At 45.8% G+C, this 11,677-nt stretch overlaps 1 protein-coding gene, 1 long non-coding RNA gene and 1 other non-coding gene across 12 annotated transcripts in view; 2 read left to right on the top strand and 1 right to left on the bottom strand.

The window, feature by feature from the left end:
* The window catches only part of ARID3B (AT-rich interaction domain 3B), a 138,341-nt gene that overhangs the window by 23,062 nt on the left and 103,602 nt on the right, over positions 1-11,677 (top strand). The window lies entirely within an intron of this gene.
* Positions 700-8,549, top strand: LOC129527145 (uncharacterized). Its single transcript, XR_010131034.1, has 4 exons — positions 700-1,195; positions 5,069-5,183; positions 6,950-7,064; positions 7,768-8,549. It is a non-coding gene; the product is annotated as an uncharacterized lncRNA (long non-coding RNA).
* Positions 6,441-6,510, bottom strand: LOC115930953 (small nucleolar RNA SNORD77). Its single transcript, XR_004067535.1, has one exon. It is a non-coding gene; the product is annotated as a small nucleolar RNA SNORD77 (small nucleolar RNA).

An 11,677-nucleotide genomic window follows, 5' to 3' on the forward strand; every position in this document is an offset into this window, starting at 1 on the left:
AAGCCTCACTAGAAAAGTAAATTTTTGTTATGTTTTGGAGACGGGGTCTCACTCTGTCACCCAGACTGGAATGTAGTGGTGCTATCACAGCTCACACAGCCTCAACTTCCCCACCTCAGCTTCCCAAGTAGCTGAAATTACAGGCACATGCCCCACACTGGGCTAATTTTTCTATTTTTTAGAGATGAAGATTTTCCCATGTTGCCCAGTTGCCCAGGCTGGCCTCAAACTCCTTGGGCTCAAATGATTTGCCCACCTCAGCCTCACTGGGATTACTGGCATGAACCACTGTGCCTGGCCTGAATGTTTTCTTTTCTTCGAGACCAAGTCTTACTGTTGCCCAGGTTAGAGTGCAATGGCGCAGTCTCAGCTCACTGCAACCTCCACCTCCTGGGTTCAGTTGACTTTCCTGCCTCAGCCCCCCGGAGAAGCTGGGATTACAGGTGCCTGCCACCACACCCAGCTAATTTTGTATTTTTAGTAGAGACGGGTTTCACCATGTTGGCCAGGCCGGCCTCAAACTCCTGACCTCAGGTGATCCACCTGCATCGGCCTCTCAAAGTGCTGGGATTACAGGCATGAGCCATTGCGCCCAGCTGAATTTTGTTTGTTTGTTTGTTTGTTTGTTTGTTTTGAGATGGAGTCTCGCTCTGTTACCCAGGATGGAGTGTAGTGACGCGATCTTGGCTCACTCCAACCTCCGCTTCCCAGGTTTAAGGGATTCTCATGCCTCAGCCTCCTGAGTAGCTGGATCTACAGGCACACGCCACCACGCCCAGCTAGGTTTTTTTGGTAGAGACGGGGTTTCACCCTGTTGGCCAGGCTGGTCTCAAACTCCTGCCCTCAAGTGATCCGCCTACCTTGGCCTCCCAAAGTGCTGGGATTATAGGTGTGAGCCACTGCACTGGGCTTATTTTTTATTTTTATTTTTTTAGAAACAGGGTCTTACTCTGTCACCTAGGCTGGAGTGTAGTGGCATGATCATAGCTCACTGCAACCTCAAACTCCTGAGCTCAAGGTATCCTCTGTCTCAGCCTCCCAAGTAGCTGAGACTACAGGAATGTGCCACCAAGCTGGCTATTTATTTTATTTTCTGTAGAACCAAAAAAGGTCTCACTATGTTCCCTAGGCTGGTCTCGAACTCGTGGCCTCAAGCAATCCTCCCACCTCAGCCTCCCAAGCACTGGGATTACAGGTATGCTCCACCTTGCCTGGCTGAAAGGCAACTTTTGAATTAAGACATGAAGGAAATGAGAGCTAGCCATGTAGATATCTTGGGGAAGAACATTCTAGGCAAAGAGAATAGCAAGTACCAAAGACCTAAAGCACTTTTTGACATGTTTAAGGAACAGCAAGGAGTCCTATGAGGCTACAGTGAAGAGAAGGAGGAGAAGAGTGATAAGATTTTTTTTTTTTTTTTTTTTTGAGCCAGAGTCTCGCTCTGTCGCCAGGCTGGAGTGCAGTAGCGAGATCTCAGCTCACTGCAACCTCCGCCTCGCGGGTTCAAGTGGTTCTTGTGCCTCAGCCTCTTGAGTAGCTGGGACTACAGGCACATACCGCCACGCCCAGCTAGTTTTTGTATTTTTGGTAGAGACGGGATTTTGCCATGTTGGCCAGGCTGGTCTCGAATTCCTGACCTCAAGTGATCCGCCCGCCTCAGCCTCCCAAATTCCTGGAATTACAGGTGTGTGCCACCATGCCAGCTAATTTTTGTATTTTTATTAGAGGCAGGGTTTTGCCATGTTGGACAGGCTGGTCTCGAACTCCTGACCTCAAGTGATCTGCCCACCTTGGCCTCCCAAAATGCTGGGATTATAGGCGTGAACCACCACACCCAGCCAGAAGAGTGATAGGATTTTGAGGTCACAAACCTAATATGGAGACCAAAGTAGAATTGTGTGGTCCATATTAAGGATTTTGGTCTTTATTATGAGATAGAGACTCACTGAAGAGTGCTAAGGGACATGGTTTGGCATATGCTGTATCAGGATCATTCTGGTTGCTGTATTAAGAACAGAATGACCGGGCACAGTGGCTCACGCCTGTAATCCCAGCACTTTGGGAGGCCGAGGTGGGCGGATCACCTGAGGTCGGGAGTTCGAGACTAGCCTGACCAACATGGAGAAACCCCGTCTCTAGTAAAAATACAAAAATTAGCCGGGCATGGGTGGTGCATGACTGTAATCCCAGCTACTTGGGAGGCTGAGGCAGGAGGATCGCTTGAACCTGAGAGGCGGAGGTTGCAGTGAGCCGAGATCGTGCCATTGCACTCCAGCCTGGGCAACAAGAGTGAGACTCCATCTCAGAAAAAAAAAAAAAAAGAACAATGCTGGAGAGAAAGCCAGCTAGGAAGTTACACTAATCCATGTGAGAGATGATGGTGACCTGCCCAGCACTGGGAAGTAGGAAGGCATGGGAAGTGCTTGAATGCTGAGTGTGTTTTGCAGGCAGAGCTGACAGAATTTTCTGACTGACCAATGAGGTGTGAGAAGTGAGAGGCCAAGGAGGACACCCAGTATTTTGAGCAACTGGAAGAACAGAGTTGCCATTAACTTCTTGTTGACTAGAATTTAATCACATGGCATAGGAGGCAGAATTCTAAGAATTCTTCCTATGATCCTTGCCCTGGTATAATCCCTTTCTTCCTTTTTGAGGATAGGTAGAAATCAACATGATCTCACTCCTGAGATTATGTTCTGTTATAAAGCAAAAGGATTATCCAGGTGGGTATAATCTAATCACAAGCCCTTGAAAATCAGTTTTTCTGGCTGCTGGGCAGAAGGGGAAGACAGAGAGTGTATTAATCAGGGTTCTCCAGAGAGGCAGAACCAATAGAAAGGATGGATGAATAGATAGATAGATTAGATAGATAGATAGATAGATAGATAGATAGATAGATAGATAGATAAAGGGGGTATTTTTTTTAAAAAGAGATGGAGTCTCACTAGGTTGCCCAGGCTGTTCTTGAACTCCTGGGTTCAACTGATTCTCCTGTGTCCACCTCCCAAAGTGCTGAGATTACAGGCATGAGCCACCACACCCAGCCAGAAAGTATTTTTTAATTAAGGTGTGTACTATGTTTTTTTTAGACATAATGAATGCTATTGCACATGTAATAGATTACAGTATAGTGTAAACATAACTTTTACATGCACTGGGAAACAAAAAAATGTAAGCCAGTGCACCTGGCTGAGAGGGGATTTATTAGAGGAATTGGCTCATGTGATTATGGTAGGCAAAAAGTCCCACAATGAGCCATATGCAAGCTGGAGACCCTGGGATGCTGGTAGCATGGCTCAATCCAAGTCTGAAGGCCTCAGAACCAGGGAGGCCAAGGGTGTAACTCTCAGGCCGAGCCCAGAGGCCTGAGAACTCAGGGAGGGGAGCCACTGATGTAAGTCCTGGAATCCAAAGGCCGAGAAGTCTGGAGTTATTGTCCAAGGACGGGAGAGGAAGAGTGTATCCCAGCTCCAGCAGGTAGATCAGCACATTCATTTTTTCCCCGGTTTTTCTTCTCTCCAGGCCCCCAGCAGATTGAATGGTGCCCACCCACATTGCAGGCAGATCTTTCCCACCTAGTCCACTGAGATTCACACACTAATCTCCTCTGGAAACACCTTCACAGAGACACTCAAAAGAATGCTTTAGTAGGTTTCTAGGTTTTCCTTAATCCAGTTAAGTTGACACCTAAAATTTACCATCAGAGAGAGATTCCAAGCATAAGAAAGGCACTGCACCAAGGCTGCCTTGAAGATGTAGGGGACTGGCCAGGTGCAGTGGCTCACACCTGTAATCTCAACACTTTGGAAGGTCAAGGAGGGCAGATCACTTGAGGTCAGGAGTTCGAGACCATCCTGGCCAACATGGTGAAACCCCATCTCTACTAAAAATACAAAAATTAGCCAGGTGTGGTGGTGCACGCCTGTAATCCCAGCTACTTGGGAGGCTGAGACAGGAGAATCGCTTGAACCCAGGAGGCAGAGGTTGCAGTGAGCCAAGATAGCATCACTGCACTCCAGCCTGGGTGGCAGAGCAAGACTCTGTCTCAAAAAAAAGAAAAAAAAAAGAAAAGAAAAGATGTAGGGACCACAGGAAGTATCCCGGCAGCCTCTGGGAACAGAGAGCAGCCCCCGCTGCTCACAGCCAGGTAGGAATCAGGATCTCAGATCTACAGCCACAAGGAACTGGATTCTGCCAACCTGAATGAGTCTAGAAATAGATTCTTCCCCAGAGCCCAGCCCATGGACACCTTGGTATCAGCCTTTTGGGACCCCAAGCAGAGAACCCAGCCAAGCCCAGACTTCTGACCTACAGAACTCTGAGATAATAAGTGGGTATTGTTTTAAGCTGCTAAGTCTGTGGTCATTTGTCACACTGCAATGGAAAACAAACACATATGGCCACATCTAACTGAGATAGGTTGGTAAATGGTGTCTCAAGCTGGATATTAATGTGCATTGCTAAACTTGGAGGAGGAGTTCTATGATGAAAGAAAGAGAAGCATGAATATTAGGGAGATGATAAGACATTCTTCCCCACACTGTAAACCTGCCCTGTCCAATACAGCACACACTAACCACATGTGGGTATCTTTTTTTTCTTTTTTTTGAGATGGAGTCTCACCCTGTCGCCCAGGCTGGAGTGCAATGGTGTGATCTTGGCTCACTGCAACCTCCACCTCCCAGGTTCAAGCAATTCTCCCACCTCAGCCTCCAGAGTATTTGGGATTACAGGCACCTGCCATCATGCCTTAATAATTTTTGTACTTTTGTAGAGACAGGGTCTCGCTCTGTTACTTAGGCTGGAGTGCAGTGGTGCAATCTTGGCTCACTGCAACACCAACCTCCTGGGCTCAAGTGATCCTCCCATTTCAGCTTCCTGAGTAGCTAGGACTACAGGTGCACACCACCACGCCTGGCTAATTTTTGTAGAGACAGCCTCTTGCTATGTTTCTTAGACTTGTCTCGAACTCCTGGGCTCAAATGATCCACCAGCCTCAGCCTCCCAAAGTGCTGGGATTGCAGGCATGAGCCACTGCGCCTGGTCTAAAAACACTCTTTTCATTCAGCACTATAGGTTTTAAAAGGCAGTGTTCCCATAAGAAATAATGGCAAAGAAAGGAACTCCCAGTCACATTCAGCAAACCTGTTTTCCCAGCTACATTCATGAACTGGTTGATGCAGGTAAGTGTACAGGGGAGGTTGATGGAGAGATAGGAGGGTCCTGGAAACAAAGGAAGACTGTGACATTAGATGACTGCAATCGCAGAGACTCAGATGGTGCTTGTACTACCACGGTTCATCTTTTGAGTATGGGCATGTCATAGTCTGGACCAGAATCTAAATTCTAGTAGCAAAGCAGGTAGGGTGGTTATTGCATAAGGAGGTATCACAACCTGTCATTTGGGGAGGGTGAGGGAAGGACTGGCTGTCACAGCTTAGCCTCACCAAGGACGTATGTGTAGTGCCCTCTGGTGGCCTGCAATGGCACGCAAGCCAGCCAAATCAGAATCCCCCATCTCTCACCCCCCACACCCCCACCCTCCTCCCAGCCACCCCCATCTCAGGCAAGACAAAGCCAGAGTCCTAACTGGTCTCCCTGCTTCCACTCCTGTCCACCAGAATGATTTGTTAAGATCATCAGATCATGTCAGTCCTCTGCTCAAAATTCAGGGTAATTTCCCTTCTCCCTGAATTATTTAGCCACAGTACTCACAGTGGTCTCCATGGCTGTACTCGGTATGGCGCCTCCCAGCAACCTTTCTGTCTCCACTTCCTGCCCCTCTCCCGGCTGCTCACCCTGCTGTAGCCACGCCGGGCTGCCTGCTCTTCCTCTGCCAGCATAACCCACCAAGCACACTCCCACCTCTGCATTTGCTGTCTCCCCCACCTGGAATGCAGAGATGACTCCTTCGTGTCCTTCATATCTGTGTCAAATATCACCACATCATCTTTTGCACTAAATTAAAAAACAGCCCTCCTCCCAGCACACTATATCCCCTTCAGCTGGATTCATTTTTTGCCATAGTATTTAATACCGTCTGACGTATTACATATGTATTTACATGTATATATATGTGTGTGTGTATTTATATTTATTACCTATCTCCCACTACTAAAGTTTCTGCTTTTTTGAAAAAGCAGAAACTTTGTTTTGTTCCCAGTTGAATCCCCAGGATCTAGAACAGGGTCTAGCCTATAGTAGGTGCTCAAATATATATGTTGGGGAAATAAATGAATCAAGATCTGAATAATGAGCAGGCATTGTATGACCTTCATTGTTTCTTTCTTGAATATCAAGACACTATCACAAAAAGGACAACTCTACAAATATATATAAAATTCATAAAATTCCTATTATATCCCAGCAGCTGGGGCAAACAAAAAAAAAAGAAAAAAATTCCAGTATAATCCCAACAGTTTTTTTTCCCCAACCACCCCAGATACATCAGACAGATGGTATACATCTCTTCATGACTCAATCTGCTGAACGACACAACTGTCACAGTATCCAACAGGTTTCTTTTTAATTGGATTAAATTATCTGATGATTTATTTGGAAAGAATAAAGTACTTGTAAATAGCCAATAAATGTAGAAAGAAGTACACTAAGGGTGCACTTGGCTTACTAGATCTCAGAAGACACTATAAAGATACCACAATAGCATCAATATAATATTGGCCTGGGCATAGACAAATAAACCAGTGGAATAGAAAAGAGAATCCAGGAATAGATATCTGTTTTTAAGAACATAAAATGTGAACAGTGCAATTTTAATTCAGTGGGATATGGACGGATTATATAATAAATGATTATATCTATCAGGAAAATAATTGGACCTCCATTTTATATCATACAAAAACAAGTTCCAAGTAGATTAAATACTAAAACATAGCAGGTACTTTTATTTATTCATTTATTTATATTTATATTTGTATTTTTGAGGCAGGGTCTTACTCTGTCACCTGGCCTGGAGTACAGTGGCACAATCACGCTTCACTGCAGCCTCAACCTCCCTGGCTCAAGCGATCTTCCTACCTCAGGCTTCCAAGTAGTTGGGACAGGTATGTGCCACCACGCCCAGCTAATTTTTTGTATTTTCTATAGAGACAGCGTTTTGCTATGTTGTCCCAGGCTGGTCTCGAACTCCTGGGCTCAAGTGATCCGCCCACCTCAATCTTCCAAAGTGCTGGGACTACAGGTGTGACCCACCATGCAGGGCCAGCAGGTCCTTTTAGAACCCCAACTAAGTTCAGAATATAGTTAATTTGGTCCTCATGCCTATATGAAGAAATATTACTGATTTCATCAAAGTCACAATTTATAGTGTACATTCTTAATCTTTTGGTTGTAAAAAGTCCCATTTCACAACTGGGCTGAGAGTATGAAAGCCCAGATTGAATGAAGAGGGAGTCCGTGGTGTGGAGAGGGGGACTGGTAGTGGTAAGAATGGGGTGCTGGAGCCCAAGCATGAGAGAGTTTCCATAGGAAAGTAGGGGTGGTGACTCTAGCTGCCCAGCTGAGAATATCAGAGTCCAAGCCAGGTAAGGAAATGGTTCATGGAGGGGCAGGACAAGAGACTGATCAAATAAGTAAATATTTTGAGAATAATGGGAGTGAAGCTTCTATTTAAAATGAAAGAATAAATATAGTAATGAGGAAACTAGAATAAACCCTGTGGCATTAGACTGGAATTGAAGGTATTGGGGGTGGATTCATGGTTTTCTTTTTTTCTTTTCTTTCTTTTTTTTTTTTTTTTGGAGACAGAGTCTGGCTGTCACCCAGGCTGGAGTACAGCGGTGCAATCTCAGCTCACTGCAATCTCCGCCTCCTGGAATCAAGCAATTCTCCTACCTCAGCCTCCTGAATAGTTGGGAATACAGGTACGTGCCACCACACCCGGCTAACTTTTGTATTTTTAGTAGAGACAGGATTTCACCATGTTGGCCAGGCTGGTCTCGAACTCCTGACCTCAAGTGATCTGCCCACCTTGGCCTCCCAAAGTGCTGGGATTACAGGCGTGAGCCACCGCACCTAGCCCATGGTTTTCATTTGATCTAAATATCTTCACCATGTTGAATCTACACAAGAGGACACATCAGACAAACGCAGATCAAGGGACATTCTATAAAATAACTGGCCTGTTATCTTCAAAAGTGGTCATGAAAGTAAAGGAAAGACTGAGGAACTGTTCCAGACTAAAGAAGACTAAAGAGGGATGAAAACCAAAAGCAGTGTTTTGATCTTGGGTTGGATTCTTTTGCAAGGACATTATTGGGACAATTGCTGAAACTTGAATGGAGTACATTGATGCGACTGTAGTAAAACGTCATTGTCAGTGTCCTAGTTTGGATGGTTGTATTATACTTAGGTAAGGAAATGTTGCTGTTTGTGAGAAATACACACAGTAAACTATTCTCGTGGGCAACAGGGCATGTTGTTGGCAACATACTCTTAAATGGCTCAAGGCAAAAAAAAATTTTTTTGCCCTTGTCTTGCAATTTTTCTGTAAGTTTAACATTATTTCAAAATAAAAAGAAAAGGAAAAATTATTGTTTTAACTACTAACCCAATGAGGAAATAAACATAAAACAAAGCTGCACATGCACGATTAGAACTTCTAGGCTAGGCGGGGTGGTTCACACCTGTAATCCCAGCATTTTGTGAGGCCAAAGCAGGCAGATCACTGAGCCCAGGAGTTTGAGACCAGCCTGCATGCGAAACCCCCATCTCTACAAAAAATACAAAAATTAGCTGGGTGTGGTGGTACATGCCTGTAGTCGCAGCTACTCAGGAGGCTTAGGTGAGAGGATCACTTGAGCCTGGGAGGTGGAGGTTGCAGTGAGCCGAGATCGAGCCACTGCACTCCAGCATGGGCAACAACTTCTAGTTACATGTACCTGTATACGTACTTCAATACAAAATAATTGTCAACTCCCAGAAAGAATGATTTGATGTATTTCTAGAAAGAAAGGAGCACTGGGTGCTGAGCGTGGTGGCTCATCCCTGTAATCCCAACACTTTGGGAGGCTGAGGTGGGCGGATCGCCTGAGGTCAGGAGTTCGAGAGCAGCTTGGCCAACATGGTGAAACCCCATCCCTACTAAAAATACAAAAATTAGCAGGGCATGGTGGTGCGCACCTGTAATCCCAGCTACTCTGGAGGCTGAGGCAGGAGAATTGCTTGAACCCGGGAGGCAGAGGTTGCAGTGAGCTGAGATTGCACCATTGCACTCCAGCCTGGGCGACAAGAACGAGACTGTGTCTCAAAATAATAAATAAATAAAGTAAAATAAAATTAAGCAGAACATTTGCTACTGCCCATTAGTCTATATATATATATTCTAGTTTAAGGTCACTTTTCTTTCAACACAAAGTGGATCACCAAAGTGGATCTCCCAAAGTTCTGCTCCTGGGAGAATTCCCCTTCATCATTGTCTTTCAAGACTGTCTCAGAGTAATGCTGTCCATTGCCCACTTGTTTCCTGCACCTGTATACTAAGCTGACCTGCTGTAAAAAAGCACAGGCTTTTTTCTCCTCCTTCAGCTCCTTCATATAAGACTCCTCATAAAGTCAAAGGCATGAATTGAGGGAGAGTAATTGGTTCTACAGTGGTAGGGACCATGGGAGTCTGGGCTACCTGCTCATGCAGCTTTCCCAGGTCCTCTGGTCCTACTTGTGACTGATACTAGACATATCGCATCAATGGTTTTGTTTTGTTTTGTTTTGTTTTGTTTTTGTTTGTTTGTTTGTTTGTTTTTGAGACAGAGTCTTGCTGTGTCTTCCCAGGCTGGAGTGCAGTGGTACCCTCTTGGCTCACTGCAACCTTTACCTGATCCTCCCGCCTCAGCATCCCAAGTAGCTGGGATTACAAGCATGCACCACCACATCCAGGTACTTTTTGTATTTTTAGTAGAGGAAGGGTTTCACCACGTTGGCCAGTCTGGTCTCAAACTCCTGACCTCAAGTGATCCGCCCACTCAGCCTCCCAAAGTGCTGGGATTACAGGCATGAGCCTACCACACCTGGCCCATGTCACATCACTATTATGATGGAGTGTTGCTGTGCACTGCTGACCTTATGAATTGGCTGTTCTGAGAGGACTCAAACCATAATGGGAAATTCCAGCTGCGCAGTCATTTGGTCATGATCCACCATTTTGTTTCTTCTAAGGGCCAGTAGCATACCAGAGTTGCTTTTTGTGGTGTTTTATTTTTGAGACAGAGTCTCGCTCTGTCACACAGCCTACAGTGCAGTGGCGCGATCTTGGCTCACTGCAACCTCCGCCTCCCGGGTTCAAGTGATTCTCCTCCTCAGTCTCCTGAGTAGCTTGGAGCACAGGTGCACACCACCACACCCTGCTAATTTTTATATTTTTAATATAGACGGGGTTTCACCATGTTGGCCAGGCTGGTCTCGAACTCCTGACCTCAAGTGATCCACCCACCTCGGCCTCCCAAAGTGCTGGGATTACAGGCATGAGCCACCACACCTGGCCCGGAGTTGTTTTTCAACAGCATGTTTAAATCTTCACTGCAGATGGTAGGGTCTTGCTCCAGAGCCCCAGTGCCACTTCCAAAGCTTGACACAAATTATACATAGCATATTCTCCCACTTCTGATAATCTGCATCACCATAGGATATGCTGAATTGTATTGTCCTAGGAGTAGGACTGTTTACACTGTAGCCTGTCTCAAAGCTTCCAGTCTTTCGTGACACCTGGTATATAGACTACAGCAGCATCCTTAGGTATAGAATATGCTGACTCTAGAATCTGAAGAGATCCACCAGGTGTTGTGCTTCCTTTTTTGTGGGAGAAGGCATAAAATGCAATAATTTATCTTTTACTTTGAAGAGGATATCCCAACATGCCCCTGACAACTGTACTCCTAAAAATTTTAGGGATGTTGGGGCTTGGCGCAGTGGCTCATGCCTATTATCTCATCACTTTGGGAGGCCGAGGTGAGCAGATCACCTGAGGTCAGGAGTTTGAGACCAGCCTGGCCAACACAGCAAAATCCCCATCTCTACTAAAAATATTAAAATTAGCTGGGCATGGTGATGGGTGCCTGTAATGCCAGCTACTCGGGAGGCTGAGGCAGGAGCTGGGAGGCAGAGGTTGCAGTGAGCAAGATCGTGCCACTGCACTCCAGCCTGGCCGACAGAGCGAGACTCCATCTTAAAAAAATAAAAAAATAAAAATTTTGCTGGGCGCGGTGGTTCGTACCTGTAATCCCAGCACTTTGGGAGGCTGAGGCGGGCGGATCACGAGGTCAGGAGATCGAGACCATCCTGGCTAACACAGTGAAACCCCGTCTCTACTAAAAATACAAAAAAATAGCCAGGCGTGCTGGCGGGTGCCTGTAGTCCAAGCTACTCGGGATGCTGAGGCAGGAGAATGGCGTGAACCCAGGAGGGGGAGCTTGCACTGAGCCGAGATCACACCAGTACACTCCAGCCTGGGCAACAGAGTGAGACTCTGTCTCAAAAAAAAAAAAAAATTTATTGATGTAGAAGGTCCCTGAATCTTCACAGAGCGCCCTCTGAAGTGCCTGTCTTATTTACCAAGGCCTTCAGTGTATTATCCATCTCTTGTTCATCTGGCTCATTAACATATTGTCATCAATGCAATGGATCAGCATGAAACTCTAAAGTATGTCCAGATAGTTCAGAGGTG

The sequence above is a fragment of the Gorilla gorilla genome, chromosome 16 (assembly GCF_029281585.2).
Source record: "Gorilla gorilla gorilla isolate KB3781 chromosome 16, NHGRI_mGorGor1-v2.1_pri, whole genome shotgun sequence".
NCBI lineage: Eukaryota > Metazoa > Chordata > Mammalia > Primates > Hominidae > Gorilla > Gorilla gorilla.